Source organism: Furipterus horrens, unplaced genomic scaffold (assembly GCF_987537825.1).
Source record: "Furipterus horrens unplaced genomic scaffold, mFurHor1.1.pri manual_scaffold_8, whole genome shotgun sequence".
NCBI classification, from domain to species: domain Eukaryota; kingdom Metazoa; phylum Chordata; class Mammalia; order Chiroptera; family Furipteridae; genus Furipterus; species Furipterus horrens.
Window position 1 is genome coordinate 35241308 of NW_028327178.1, and position 13954 is coordinate 35255261.

At 37.4% G+C, this 13954-nt stretch overlaps 1 protein-coding gene and 1 long non-coding RNA gene across 3 annotated transcripts in view; one reads left to right on the plus strand and one right to left on the minus strand.

The window, feature by feature from the left end:
* The window catches only part of CHST9 (carbohydrate sulfotransferase 9), a 192217-nt gene that overhangs the window by 94402 nt on the left and 83861 nt on the right, over nt 1-13954 (plus strand). The gene's annotated exons all lie outside the window — the stretch shown is intronic.
* Nucleotides 1-13954, minus strand: part of LOC150002720 (uncharacterized) — a 114216-nt gene that overhangs the window by 94385 nt on the left and 5877 nt on the right. Inside the window, exon 3 of one of the 2 annotated variants that reach the window (XR_016512723.1) lies at nt 4183-4448. The exons of the other annotated variant lie outside the window; for it this stretch is intronic. This is a non-coding gene — a long non-coding RNA (uncharacterized LOC150002720). Of the gene's footprint in view, nt 1-4182; nt 4449-13954 lie in introns of those variants that run through there. 2 annotated transcript variants of the gene reach the window in all.

The window sequence follows — 13954 nt, forward strand, 5'->3', positions numbered from 1 at the left end:
CCATGAAATTTATCTTTGAATTGTGTGCAAGGAATGCATTTGGTAAGTAGAGGCAGCATCTGTAACTTATTTTAAAAGAATAATTGTTTTCATGGCTTTAGCAAATGGTCTTTAAGCAAAACAGATTCAGCTATAAAATAAGGATCCATGTCATTAAGTAGATATCTCCTCAGACAGACTTTATTGACAGATTATAGTATTGGAAGTAATAAAACTACATTGCTTTCAGTAAATTCTGACTTCCATAATTCAAGCTAGCTTCTTCCTCTTTTTTTTACTTTCCTAAACTCATTCCAATCAATGAAGTTTACTGCTGTGTTGTATGTGAACATAGCTCTTATTAATCGAAGATCAATTCTTATCTTATTTTTTAATTTACAAATATAAATTTCAATATTTTGGATGCTTATCTGTAACATTGAATACCTAGATGACATAGTGCATTTACTTCTACAAGAAAAATGATGTATCATTCCCCTTCCTTTTTCATGTTTTTCATACAGCAGGTAATTTTTTGAATTTAAAACTCAATATTTTCACAAAATAGGCAAGACAAATTCCCAGGATAATAATGAAGATTTATGATGAAAAAAAAAATAACCAAATCAAATCATGCCTTCCTTGGGCATGTTGAAAAATTGAAACCATAACTGAATTATTATTCATTCATTCATTCATTCAACAAACACTCAAGGGTCATGCTTATTGCTTCAAGGTGTGTGGAGATAAATAAAATTCTCATCTTGTCTCTATTGTGCTGACAGCCCATAAGTTGAAACAGATGAAGACAAATAATTTTTTTCATGTAATAAGTGATGTGTTATTTTTGTAAGCAAAGTGTTTTGGGAACACAAAGAATATATCATTAAATCTGACTGGAAAATTGGGGAAATAGTCATTATAGGTATAACATTTGAGCACATTTTTAAAGAATAGATACAATTTCTACAAGCAGATTAAAAGAACAACATTTCAAATCAGTGTGGGCAAAAGTATGGAGGTATGGAAGCCCATGAATTGCTCAAGAAAAACAGACATAGTTAGTTGTAGAGAGCTGTACATGGTGTATATAAAGGTATATTAATATAAAAATATGACCTTAGTAATTTTTTTAATGGAGCTCAGAGAATGATTTATTTGAGAGTCATCTGTGGACAGTTGAAATTTGAAGAAACAGAAATAAATAATTCTCTCATGAACAATTGAGCGAACTTTTAGGAACATAGAATAGAATCAGGTCCCTAAAGCAGGAGAAGAGGAAGGATCAAAAAAATGATCAATTTGAAGGTCTATATAAGAAAGCTGAGGGATTTATGTCTGAGAGCATCAATATTCTTTACACTACACTGTTGGATAAGTATGGAATGTAGACTAGGAGGACACGAGTTCGAATCCCAGCTCAGCTGCCCATGAATGATGTCACATAACCTGTCTACATTTCAGTGTTATCCTCTGTAAAAGGAAACAATAATCCCGTTTAATTCTTGGGTGGGAGAATTGTATAATGTATGTGAGAGCACATTCTAAACTGTAAAGCTTTCTATATTGAGAAGCAGTCTGATGCAGCGGCAAGAACACATGCAGAGTGACCGCACTGAGCTGTTGTCTATAAAATGGGGATAACAATACATAGCTTATGTGAGTTATTAAGATTATTCAAGATAAGGTATGTCCAGTGTTATTCACCTAAAGGTGCTCTACAGATGGAAGCTGCTACATGATTAGCACCTGTGAACAGGAGCTTGTCTTGAGGAGGGAGAAAAAAATTACAACAAGGAATGAAAACAAGATAGTACATGTAAAAATGTTTTTAAGTAGAATTAAAAGCCCATTCTGAAACTATGAATTTGCAGTTACAGGCATACCTATGGGCTCCAGAGGGAGAAAGCAGCCCACAATGCTTCTCCTGACTCACTTCAGACTGGGGATTCTCCCTCCCTGCCACAAATGCACATCAGACCTTTCCTGAATGTGCTTTCATTGCTTGGTGTCATGCCAGCAAAAATGAATGATATAATGGACCAAGAGTTGGAGAAGGCCAAAACAAGTGCTTGAGGGGAACAATCGGAAAGATTGGTCAGTGCATATCCCAGAAGCTTGAAGATCTGGTGCTCCAAGACCTGTACAAGACTAGGCTGGCAGAATACTGCCTTTTCTATTCAGGGTCCTGTGATCCTAAGGCTCTTTTTATTATCAAGTAAGTGAGTTGAGTTGCCCAAGTATATCTCCCAGCTATATAATCTTCTTCCACTAAGTTCCAGCCACAGGATACTGCTTAGAAATCCCCCAGACTGCTGCCTGCCCCCTTACCCGTGGCTCACAGTCCCTACCCTCGCCTCTTCCCCTCATCCCTTTCCACTTCAGTTTTAGTTCTTCCCTTGCACATGAGGCAGCAAAAAGGGCTTCTACTTCTTCGGGAATAGAAAACTGAAATTGAACCAAGTAGAAAAGAGCTAGGCTGCAAGCCAGACTTGTTTCTCATGCCATCAGGATCAGTTCTAGACCTCGGTACAGAATTCACTGATTGCGATAGGCAGGTCCACGTGTCCTCTCTCACACCAGGAAGTGAGCTATCTCACCGGCCACTAGGATAATGTCCCCTGTTCCCTTAAAATGCTTTGTGGATCCCAGGAGAGAGCTGCCAAGATCTATCTTGACAGTTACTAAACTTACCTCAGAGGGAAATTCGAATTGCTAGAGCAGTTTCTCAATGTGCCAATTGGCTGAATAAAGAGACTATAGGCTGTATCTTGCACATTATTTTAATTGATGTAAAACACAGTCCTCATTTGGGAGCATGCTTGATTCATTCACCCAGTAATTATTCATTAAGCGTATATTATATTCAAGGTGCTAGCTACTATCCAAGATCCTTGACAATAATGAATGTAGGCATCTTTCATAAATAATATTTGAAACATTGGGAAAACCTGTCAAATTCAGACAAAATTTTAGTTTCTGTGAAAATATAACTGCATAGACTCATTAGGGGTTGGGAAACCCCAAAGTTTTTTTTTTCCTTTCTTCTTAGGCTTGGCTTCAAAAGCCCACTCTTCTCTGAATATAAACAAGGATCACACAGAATTCACCTCTAAGCACTTTGTTTCCTGTACATTTCTTTTGGTCAGCTCTGGTAATTCACAGATATGTAGATTGTTCAAACATATAACATCCTCACTCCCCACACATGGTCCTTCTGTACATGGCAAGAGACATGCTGAGGTTCACCCCACCTCTGCCTTCTCTGGAGTAGAAAGCAGCCCATGATGCTTCTCCATATTCATTTGAGACTGGGGGTTCTCCCTCCCTACCACAAATGCACATCAGACCTTTCCTGAATGTGCTTGCTTGGTGTCATGCCAGCCAGACCAGAGTGCTCTCTGCAACTCCCATTTTATTACCACCTGCTTTGTATGCAGACTTCCTTCTAGATATGCTAGAGGGAGCAATTTGTGTCTCATTAAAAACAAATACAGACACCCCTCAGACAGCCCCTATCCATGTTAGTTCCTTAGCCATAACTATACCTTCTTTATGTTTCCTTCTTTAACATATCTCCCTTCTGGGTTCTTTAAACCTCGCCTCTATGCTTTTTATATCTCACAGATTTTAGTAATCCTTGGGACACAATCTTTTGGTTTATTTCCCACTTAGGTGGAAGAATGCAAGACTCATGTCCATCCATTGGCATACTCAAAATCACATGTATGTGTGCAGTGGCCTTCATTTACATATTTTTCTCATTGTTCTTTAAAAACTTATTTGTTCAATGTGAAATAGTCCCATGAATCCTTGCCAGCAAGAATACCATCCAGATTGTAACATCACAGACTTGAGGATCTTGATAAAATGTTCAAGACAGCATCTAAAACTTAAATCTTCTAACTCTGGCTCCTATACTTCCTGGGTCTCTATTTATAGACTGAAAAAAAAATGCTTTCCTTCTATTTCCTGAGTGGAAGTAATTCAAAGTCATCTCTTGGGGTCAATGAACTGAGAGATGGTCCTTGGATTTTCATGAAGAAGATCTTCAGGCAGTGTCTACATCCCACCAAAAGGGTACATAGATTCAAGGGTAATAGCTTTCTACATATCAATAGCTTACTCTCTCTGGGGAGCAGGGCCACCTCTGTGGAAGAGCTGCAGTGGAATGCAGTTTTAAAGGAAGAGTTGCTCCTGGCCACAACTCCACGTGCTCACGTAGAGTCAGTCTCGCAACCTGTGTTCACACCCTTGAGCTTTGCATTTTGTAGGTGTGTTCTCACACAGTTCCTGGAAAAGACTATTGGGTAAGTGTACCCAGTGTCCTGTGCTCATTCAGCTCCAAGAAAGGGCTCTGCAGATGTCAGAAATGTGGCTTCTGTGCAAGTGGGGACTCCAGCCCCATGCTGGGCATGACCTGGCATTTTCCAGGGCTCACAATGCTGGTTCCTTTGCACTCAAATTCTCTGGGGAATGAGAATCAAGAAGGTGATATGGTATTAGAATCAAGGTCAGGATTATTATTAAGGTAATAGTGGAAAGGGGGAAGTTACTATCACTGTTAAGTATCCCTAGTGGGGAGCCCTGCTCTTGTGCATGCCTAGTGACATGCATCCCATTGACAGGCAGAACATTCTTTTCTGTAAATCCAGGATTAGCAAAGCTGGTAGGAAAGGATAGTTAGAGACTGTTCTACAGCCTTCCTGATCTTATGTGAGAATTAAGCCTTACAAATCGTGTAAGAGTTGATGAACATGGTGATATAAAAAATGCAGCATAAGCCTTCAGATTCATGGCCTAACAGTCTCAACTGAAAAGCCCTTGTGTTGTAGAATAAAAAGAAAGAAAAGGAAAAGTAACCTTTGCCAGTCTTACCTACTCTCAGACAGACCCCAGGGTCCAGAAAGCTTGCAAATTCTGCACAAATTGATGCTATTTTTCCCACATCCATAATAATAATTTGTGTAAGTGTTGGGATCTTTTAATTTTGTGGGGGAGGGAGTACACACTATTCTTGTATGGCAATAATTAACAAAGGAACAGTGGCATCTCTTGGTTAATTTAGCTGTTCTTTTAAATATTCTCCTGGTACCTGAATTACATAGACATATTATTTCAATAAGCTGATCTGTAAGTGTTTTTTTCCCCTTCTCATTGAGGTGCAGAGTAATCTAGAGGGTCAAGGTTTTCAATCTTTTTCTCTTGCATTAAAATGATCTGTCATTTCTGTTGTGGCTACACCCAAAGGTCAATTTTTGGTCTTGTTAATTTCATCAGTGGTGATGAAATTCTTCTCAAAGTGTAACTACTCCCCTTGCTGGTGTATTGTGGTAATGACATTCATCTTTGAAAAATCCTGATTCAGAGCAGGGAAGTGGGGGACAGACTGTGATTCTTTATGTTTTTGAACTTCACAGTAGAGGTTTAATCTAATGAAACTGGATAAATTAATATTATCATCATCCATTGTAACCAGGTATGTTAAATTCAACAGAACCAGAATTTTTTTAATGTTTCTTATGCCTAGAAAATAGGGAAATATTCTGAATAATGTTTAGTGGTAAGTTTCTTTAAAATAATAGAATCTCTTAATTTTTAGAATTGAGGTACAATTTATTTACCATAAAATGTACAAATATTAAGTGTTCAATTCAGTTAGTTTTGACAATTGTATATAACTTGTATAATGGCACCCAAATTAAGATTCATACTCTAAATGTTTTCTTTATGGCCCTTTCCAGTCAATGCCAATACATGATGCTACCACCTCCCTCCCATGCCTCATCTCCTCCCCACAGCCCAGACAACCACTTTTAATTGTATTTTTTCATTACCATTTATCCCCATTATACCTTCTTCTCCCACCCTTACAGTCCCCACACTATTGTCCATGTCCGTGAGTCCTTTCAAATTCTATCACCATAGGTTAGTTTGGTCTGTTCTTGGACTTCATCTGGATGGAGTCATGTAGCATATGCTTTGTGAATGCTCCACCCACTTACCATAATATAGATGAGATTGTTGCATGTGCCCATAGTTCATTCCTGTTTTAGTGTTGAGTAATATTCCATTGTATAACTAAACTACAAATTGTTTATTCATTATACTAATCTTGACATTTGCATTGTTTCTAGTTTGGGACTGTTATGAATAAGACTGCTCTGAAATTTTTTGAATGAGTCTGTTGCTGAATATATATTTTCATTCCTGTTGGATAAAGACCACAGAGTGGAATTCTTGATCATAAGGTAGATGTTTAACTTTATAAGAAGATGTACAACAGTTCACCAGCAATGTTGGAAGTCCAGATGCTCTTTATCTTTTCCAACAGTGGGAATGAAATAAAATTTCTTGTGTCTTTAATTGGCATGTCTCTGATGGCTAATGGTATTGATCATCATTTCATGTGCTGTTGCTCATTTGTGCATCTTCTTTGGTGAGATGTCTGTTCAAGTTTTTTCTCATTTTTACTAGCTTATTTGTTCATTGTTGGTGGTATGAGTCCATTAAATATTCTGCATTACAAGTTTTTTGTCAGATATATGTATTGTAAATATTTTCCTAGTTTTTAGTTTGCCTATTAGTTTTATTTTATTTAAAGTTATTTTTTGATGAGCATACATTTTTAATTTTGATAAAGAACAATAACTTATTTTTTCTCTTTTATGGTTAGTGCTTTTGAGTGTCCTGAGAAATCTTTGTTTACCCCCAGATTGTGAAGATATTCTGCTATTACTCAAAAAGTGCTAATCACAACTTTTTAAATTGGGACTAATAATGAGGACAGTTTGCAAACAGATAAAGAAACATATTTATAATGACTGCAACATAGCTGTGTCTGCAGTTTTATAAGTTTGTGTTACTTGTTAATTTTCAAGTGTCTCCTTGATTTATCCTCCTTTCTCTGATAAACAGAAAGCAAATTTGTAATAGATGTTTTTAGATTTGTCAAGAGTGAAGTGCTAAGAAAGCTCACTGTGAGGCTTGAATGTCCTATGTATGATAATGACTTTGGATAATGATCTTTATAGTACAAGTGATTGTACAGCATTATTCATTGTCCTTGAGCAATGACTTCAGTTCCAGGGAGTGAGACCATACTATTTCTATTCTTTATCCTCATCTTTACAGTAAAAGGATGATAGCAAATTATCGGACCTCCCTAATAATATCATTTGTTACATATATTGATTTAAACATACAAAAATGTTAATATATCTTAAATATATGCAGTATATGTGTATATAATATTCTCATCACCAAAAGCTAAGGAAAGCTCTGATAATGTTCATCCCTTTGATTAATATTTATTGATTTATACTGTGTGGTAGGTACTAGACATACAGTGGTGAATCGACAGAACAGGTACCAATCTCTAGAGGTTTACCATCTAAATGAGGAAAATTAGTCAAGTGAACAGAAGTATTGGTTTTGATTTGTTCAATGCTCTGCAGAATATTACAGGGCACTGTGCAAGACAGTAACAGGGAAGACATATTTTAGGGGAGCCTGTCTGAGCAGGTAGCATCTAATCAGAGATGAGTGGAGAAGGACCCAGCCATGGAGCAAGTAAGAGAAGAGCAGCCTGCTCGGCAGGAGCAGCTCAGGTGAAAGCCTTGGGCAGGTAAGAGCTGGTGTGATTCAGGCCAGGATGGTAGGGTACAGTGAGGGCAGAGACAGGGTAAGGTGAGCTAGGAGAGACAGGTAGTGGCAAAATGACGATGGGGCCTTTTTGGCTGTGGTCAGGAGTTAAGTTGTTGAAGACTGTCCTCTTCCATGAGCTTAAAGTAAAGCCCACACTCCTCACAAAATAAGCATGAGGTGTTTATAGCTAGAATAAGGGATATGAATTAATACTTTTGTTTTAGAGTCCCTGAAAAGTAGCTTGTATTTATGAGTGCTGACTGATAGATAGCACATGGCCTGGGATGACTGGGTCACTCTCTAGTATTCATTGAACAGAATTCTCAAGACAAGTTGTCCATAGCAATGTGAGGCAGAAGGGGACACCGACCAGGTGGCTTTGGATTTAAAACCCATCTAAGGGATATAAGGTGCTTGTTGATAGACATGCTGAAGAAGTAGGAAGAAGACCAGGAGTCAGAGAGTTAAGTTGAGGCAAAGTCTTGAAATTATGCCCAAGACTTAGGATGAGGCCATATAAGGAACAACAAGTCTCATGTACAGAATCAGATCATTCTCAAGCAGGTAATGTGGCTGGAACGGAGAGAAATTAGTAGCAGGTGGTCCACTGAAGAGTTTAAAAGAGTTCATGTAAATTACACAGAGTGGTAAAGGAAAAGAAGGCATGAAACCAAAAATTTTGTGCAGAGACCTCTGCACATTGGTCAGGTTTGCTGATTAATTTTCAAGACCAGCCTAGTCTCCTGGGGTATAGGAAACCCTACCTGACTTCCCTTTAACTTGAAGTTATTTCTGGTCATTAGGAAGTGTGGACAAAATATGTTAGCATGTATCCCGTCTCATCAAGGGAAGCAGATAAGTGAAATGGGTGCAGGCCAAAGGCAGCATCTCTCATTGCCCCAGTGTTCCTACCAACCATTAGCCCCTCTTCCTCAAATAAGCATTCCCCTCACCTCTCAGTGAGCAGTGCACCCATTTAAACTTGGGAAAATAAAAAGTATGTTTTCCCTACCCTGAGGAGACTGGAACCCTTTGAAAGAAAGATGTCAGGATGATTAAAGATGGGGTATAAAATGCCAGGATGGTGAGCTTGCAGAAGAGCCAGAATGCAATGGTTACAAAAATGTCTTAGCAAAAAAGTCAAGAAATTGTAACACCTTTTTTTTTTTTTAGCTTTAGGGTCAAGTTGGATATCTGCAAATAGCAGTAAATAAAACCTAGCTTGAGGGAGAAGCTGAAATGGAAATAAATATTAATGAATAATTAACTTTATAGGAGGGAGCCAAAAGACTAAATACAGAGATAAACAAGAGATGAAGGACAGAGTCCTTGGTGACACAAACAATGGGGATTAATAAATAAATGTTTTAAATGGAAAAGAGAGAGACACTAAAAGAATGATAACAATTAGAACAGCAAGAAAGAAGAGTATCACAGAAATAAAGATGAAGAGAATGTCAAAAATGTGCTAAAACAGGAAAAGTTTCCCCTGGTCTTTATAATGTGTATGCAGAAAATATTTTTCAGATAGTTAATCACTGTTCAACTTAAAAATGCTTTCCAGGTGCCCTGGCTGGTGTGGCTCAGTTCATTGGTGCATCATCCCATAATCAATAGGTTGTGGGTTTGTTAGTCAGAGCGCATGCCTGGGTTGCGGGTTCAATCCCTGGTCCATGCACGTATGATCCCCATCTGGGTGTGTGTGGGAAGCAGCCGATCAATGTTTCTCTCCCTCCCTTCCTCTCTCTCTTCCTCTTTAAAAGCAATTTTTTAAAAAATCTCCTCAGGTGAGGGTTCAAACAATAATAATAAAAATTCTTTTCAGGAAATGAACTGTATTCTATACAAAAATCTTATAGTTCTTGATTCACTGCTTTTGAAATCTAGAAGTGAATCTATAGATAAGCTTGGTTATTTCATAATAGAGAAGTTTGAGGGGCTCTGTGCAACACTAAACATATTTTTGTTGGTTGGTTGCAAAAACATTAGTTTTAACAGATCTGTGATTCTTGAAAAGGTTTGCCATTCATTATATTAGATATTTTTTATACCTCCTAAGGCTAAATTTGGCTAGTTGATATCACTGTGGGAATGGAACATAGAACTAATTTCCTCATTTGACTTTTAAATCAGTTTGTGTGTGTGTTAACTTAAATTGAAATGTTTCGATTATGAATATAATGCCAAGATGAACTGGTACACTCCATTGACTTTAATGAAGTGCACATGTTTTTACAGGCTTGTGAATGATGACATGATACCACAGCTCCCGAGTCTTATTATTTAATATTTCTGCACTCACATTTTATTTATGATACTACTTACCACAATCATAGCTTTTTAATTTTATGAATACAGCTAAACTGAAAAGTTTTATTTCACCAACTTTTCAAAGGGATTGACATTACCCAGGGTGTGTGCCTGACCCATTTTTACATAAAAGCAAGAGTTGACAACCAATTTATTAAATTCTATTATTTGAAAGGCACCGTGCCAGGAGATTAATTTTCAAGGAATAAACAAATCATCTGGGTAAACTGAAACTTTGAGATGAAATTTTTAGTCCCGGTGATCATAAGAAAACATATATAAATTAAATACCAAACAACATGTGCTACTAATACATACAAAAGAGAAGAGCAACCAGGACAAAGAGCCTTGCTCTTTGTTAATTTTTAAACTACAGAGTCCTCTTCTGAGTTAATTCTTCGGTGGTGTTAGAAGAGTGAAATACGCTCAGATACTTATTGATGTAGTTAAATTTCATGTCACGCACACGGGACTTTAAGCTCAAGCTATGGCTTTCTTGTTTGATTATTTTTGTGAATTTTTTCACACCAAACAAGTAATCAAGTTATAAAAGTATATTTAAATTTGCACCTATTCACTCAATATTACAAGGGTAAACAACTTAATTCATGAGTGTACTCATGTTATGTATTAAAAATGAACAGTGGATTCAACACGTGACACATGCTCTGAAAATTAACTATTGCACACACTTGACAAGTGTTATACACCACACACATTCATGAAGTGAGAAATCATGAACACCACTTTACTTGTTACCATTGGATACATTAATTGTGTGTGTCATCAAAGTCCTTACCAGTTCAATCACAGTCTTTTATTTCATAAGTGACAGAGTTTAAGTGGACTGTACCATAAACTTCTGTTGTAGCATTCCCTGCCCTTCCCACATCAGATGTTTAATAACCACCTGCTTATGGGTTGATCGCTTGACCACAGATAAGTACCCATGGGTGAAAGAATGGACAACATTTCATTCTTTTCCCCACCATCAACCTTTCTCCTATGGCTTTGTGCTTGATCCTGGCTCCCTTTCTTTCCTTGGTCATTACAAGCTATTTGTTTGGTTTTAATTATAGTTTATTCATTATGGTATTACAGTTGTCCCAATTTTTCCCCTTTTGTCCCCTCCACCCAATCCCCAACCCCCGCCTCCTTAAGCTATCCCCACACCATTGTCAATGTCCATGGGTCCTGCATATATGTTCTTTGACTACTCTATTTCCTATGCTGTAACTTACATCCCCATGACTGTTCTGTAACTAACAATTATGCTTCTTAATCCCTTCACCTTTTTTGCCCATCCCCCTGAACCCCCTCCCGTCTGGCAACCATTGAAATCTTCTCTGTATCTATGATTCTGTTTCTGCTTTGCTTGTTTGTTTATTTTGTTTTTTGGATTCAACTGTTGATAGATATGTATTTGTTGCTATTTTATTGTTCATATTTTTATCTTTCTTTTCTTCTTAAGTAAGATTTTTTAACATTTCATATAATGCTGGTTTGGTAGTAATGTAATTCTTTAGCTTTTTCTTGTCTGGAAAGCTCTTTATCTGTCCTTTAATTCTAAATGATACCTTGGGTAGGGTAATCTTGATTGTAGGTCCTTGCTTTCTATCAGTTTAAGTATTTCTTGCCAATCTCTTCCAGCCTGCAACGTTTCTTTTGAGAAATCAGTTGACAGCCTAATGAGGGCACCATTACAAGCCTTTTATTCTGGAATCTGATAGAACTGGACTCAAGTCCTGGCCCATTGCAGGTACTTGGGCCAGGTATTTTACTTCTCCAAGCCTCAGTTCCCCTATAGTATGATGTATTAGGAGTCATGGGATCTGGTTTGGTTTGGTTTTGCTTTGTTTTGTTTCACAGATGTGTTGACCTTTCTGTAATGCATGTAGAGAGGTGTTTCAAGATTTATGTTTCCAAGGTGTTTCTAAGAGTGCTACTTGCCGCACTAAGAACAGGGTTATTTCAGTGAATGGAAGTGTTGTAGGTGAGAAACCCAAGGCTCAGAGGTTTCTGTCCTCAGCCCCACAAGTAGTAGGTGTGGAGTTGACATACAAACCTAAGGTTGTGGAACCCCAAACCTCACCCTCCAACATTCCACATGCCCTACCTCTGTACTGGTGGATCATATGATCACTGCAGGTGATTGTAAGAGAATGTCTGAATTGAATGACCCTTACAATTACTTCCAGTCATTTAACATTCATACATGGTCAAGAACTTATCTTAATGAAGTGCATGAGGAGAGGGGCCCTTCTTCCTCCCTGTGTTGCTAAAATAATAATAGTCTGAAAGAGCACAGTTGAAGTGAGAAAAACATTATAGGCAGTGAAAGGTAACATCACTTAAATCCCATGGCTAAAAGCCAAGGATGCTAGGTTCTGCTTTCGACTGTCAAGTATCGTTTTGTGATTATAGATACATTTATTTCATATAAAAAAGAAAAAAATTATGTATCTCTAGATTTGTTATAAATGAAATTGATTACTAAGTATGATATAATTTCACTTAAGTAAAAATATTAGCAGCCATAGAAATATTTACAAGATCTAAGACATACAAGCCTGCATAGAAATTTGAGGTTAAAGAGTGATATTTAAAAATCAATTAAAGTATTACATTGTTACTTTTGCTGGTTTAATTTAGAGTCTATGCTTCCTGGTTTCACCTCCAAGGCTTATGGTACTAATGCACTTATGTGTATTTCTGATGCCACCCAAAGTTGCCATGGATTTAATTCCATCGAAGGCATAAAGAAGGAAAATGGAAAATGTAAAGGAGATGAGAGAATGCTCTTTCACCATTCAATAATGTGAAAGAACTTCAGAGGTATTTCAGAAGATACATTTTTTAAGTACCTGATGGTACCCTTTTCAACAGAGCTACCAAATAATAAAAGCTTATTTAATTTAATTTTTCACTCCATTACTCCTCAAAGCACAGACCAAGTGAAGAAATACCCTCACAGATTGCATGGCACATGTCAGAAATTTATTACCATACTCACTGGCACTATTTTACCCATTTTTCTGTAACATTTTAATTCTAAACTGAAGGAAGGGAAATTATACTAGAACCTATATCTTAGTTGGATGGTGATTAGCAACCTGTATTAACCCAAAGAATCAGTGCTTCTTTTGTTATCAAAGGACTCTGAACAACATGTTCAAATTACCCAGTGTTTTTTAAGCAATAACGTCTACAGAATGCCATGCAAAGGAAAAGATGAACATGTAAACTCCTCCCCGCAACCAGGAGTTAGTTCTATACCCTATTCACAGATGACTGAGGTCACCAATTCACAGACTCTGTGGGCCCCATGTTAAACCACTGTAAATTTCTTGTCCATAAAATGGAGTGTGCTTCCCAGCTGGAAAGGAAATTAAATGTCTCTAAGATCCTTTCACTATTAAAGTCTTGATATTCTATTACTGAATTGGAGTTACCTATAATACATAAAGTGCAGGACAATGTTCAATAGAATCCAACCGAGCCTCTTTTCTCTCTTGATATTTGAGCAAAAACCTACCTAAAATATGCAGGTATGTTCCTGTATGTAGAAGAGAGAGGGGCACAGGAAGAAGAGCTAGAGCAGCTGCAAATGATTCCCTTGATTTCCAATTTGGAGTTTTAGTATTTTTGCCAAAAGAAAGGAAGAAACCAACCAAACAAACAAGAATAAAAAGCCAAGAGCCTGCCACAACCTTACATCTCAAGATACAATTAGAAATACCAGTATTATGGAGTAGTCAGCGCTGTGCTGGGTGATAAAGGAGTCAGAAAGCAAAACAGGGAGGCAGAGAAAGGAGCAGGTACAGACGGCTGGGAGGTGGCTAAATGAAGGTATGCCTCTTGGCCTAGAAAGGAACTTGTTTCACACCTTTTTTTGCAATTAATTTTCACTTTTTGCTGTTAAGTGTTTTCCACTTGAATAAACTTCTGCTCAAAACAGAGTTTCAAAGCTGAAAGACTTAAGTTGTGGGGAATTATAAATTATGCAATGAACTACACT